Consider the following 2,475-nt stretch of genomic DNA (forward strand, 5'->3'; position numbering starts at 1 on the left):
TTAAACAAGTGTATTAAGACCCTTGCCGAGTTATTTTCCATATTTATGGACAGGGACTCTTAACAAAATCAGACAACCGTGAAGCGAGAATTGGACACACGATGTCCTGTTACCAATTTATCACGACCATTAATACCTTCTAAACGTCAAATGACAATTACGTATGGTAATTACATTTTCCGAAAAAAACGCTAAAAAATGGATGTTAAGTTTCTTTGAAAACAGCCACCGGAGATAAATCTCGACAATTTCATTTCAATTGGTTACTATAGCGATTGTACTCAATAATATCACTGGGGGATTTAGTAGTTGGCAAGGAGGACTCAAAATGATTGGCTCATGCAACTATCCGATTACAGGTGTCCAATTACAGCCAATTGTTCGATTACACACTCGATTAAAACTTTGCAGATTAATTAGTGCAAACTTTAGCAGTTTATGCACCAGCCAACTCCAAGAAGATGAGATAGTCATTTACAAAGATGCACTACGTTGTAGGTATCTGTTCTGTTTTGTTTTACTGTTCTAAATTCAACTTGATTACAAAATGTACTTGCTAAATAGATCTCTATGTCATATATAGGGGAGAAAACTTTTCATGAATCCTTAATATTCAGTTGCAAAATGTTGCTGTCTCGGTGTCTCCAAAGCCAAGATAACCTACGATAGAATAAGATAGTCATCCCATCGAGAGAAGGAGTGAGAAGAGGATGAGTTGCGTAATACTCATAAACGGCATCATTCCGGTGAAATGACAAAAACAAGAATCGCGCTGTTTACGCGCGAGTAACGACTGCATCAAAACTGATCATGCACCATAGCCATTTATTTGCTTCTCTATAGCACGTTAATTTATTTGTTAGTTATTTTCCAGTACTGGTTAATTGTTATCTACTAGAGCGGTTTTCAACTGGATGTCGAAAGTAATCAGGAAATTACTTTGGTTTTGGTTGTACTACATTTGAGATTGGCTGAGTAGTCTAACTGGTCAGTAATTGTTTTGGTTTTGGTTTTACGGCGGTAAGTTTCTTTCATGGGATCGCAGATTATTCTTACACGTTTTATCGAGCACATTCGAGTACTTCTACGTTGCTTTCGATCTTTACCAATCAATATTTCCTCCTTACGGCAGTAAAAGAAAACTCACTAGTTTGAGGTTGAAGGTATGTGAAGAAGTGAAGAATGTATGGCTTGACTCATCCCAGGTCCCATCTTGTGCCGTTCCCTGCTGGACACAGAGGGGATTATGGGAAGTATTCAATAGGCCATTTTTGGTATCCTCGTTATAGGACTGGAACTAGCTTGCAATGGAGGCTCATGCGGGGGAATATCATTAAAAAGAGATTAATGTCATTTGCATTTGAAAAGACTGCCCACAGTAGCCTCAGTTGCAAGCTAGTTCCAGTCCTATACGGATAATACGAATATGGTCTATTGATATCTTGTTCAGCCTGGTCCATCCGGGAAATGTTTGGCGACCAAACGCGATCAAAAATTGTTTGGTGACCAAACATATTGATGCTGTACTTTGGAGTGGGCAAACGGTTTTAAACCCGTTTGATCATGGCATGTTCACCGTCCAAACGAGCAAAATGTTTTAAGCTTTGTCTGACTTATAAACGGGAAATGTTTGGCAACCAAACACCATTAAACATTGTTTGGTGACCAAACATGTTGATGTTGTACTGGTTGGCATGTTTGAACGAACAAAATGTTTTACAAAGTTTGATCAAATGTTTGACGTCGTTCAAATTTTATCAAAGAAGGTCAAACACGATGCAATACAAACAAACAACGTGTCCAAACGGGAAAACGTCTGGTACCTAAACGATTTTTGATAGTGTTTGATCGTCAAAAGGCGCGGTGGCCTCATGGTTAGTGCGCTCGTCTCCGGAGAGAGCGGTCCGGGTTCGAGCCCTGGCCGGAGACACTGTGTTGTGTTCTTGGGAAGACACTTAACTCTCATAGTGCCTTTCTCCACCCAGATGTACAAATGGGTACCGGCGAACTTAACGCTGAGGGTAACCCTACGATGGACCAGCATCCCATCCAGGGGGGAGTAGAAATACTCCTAGTCGCTTCATGATACAGAAACCGGGATACGCTCCGGCCTGGTGGGCCACTTGGCTCGTATGCAAACTTCACCTTTATCTTACGTTGATCGCCAAGCATTTCCCGTTTGGACGGGGTTTTAGTCTCCTGTACTTGGTAGTAACTGGTCTTTCAATGGACACTAATAAACGAATGGACTTCCTTTGGAGGCAACTTTGCTTATGTTGATATTAACTTGGTTGATTTTATTATTTTGGGGGGTTGTAAGTAAAATTCAATCATGAGAATTGCAATTAAAAGCACTCTTCTAACTCGCTCTTATCTTTCTTTAAGTTGCACGAAGCCTGGAAAAAAATATTGGATATCAATGATTGCCAACGAGCCAGCCGAGGGAAGACGCGAGGCTGGCGAGGGGGGCAGCAT

The sequence above is a fragment of the Orbicella franksi genome, chromosome 6 (assembly GCF_964199315.1).
Source record: "Orbicella franksi chromosome 6, jaOrbFran1.1, whole genome shotgun sequence".
NCBI lineage: Eukaryota > Metazoa > Cnidaria > Anthozoa > Scleractinia > Merulinidae > Orbicella > Orbicella franksi.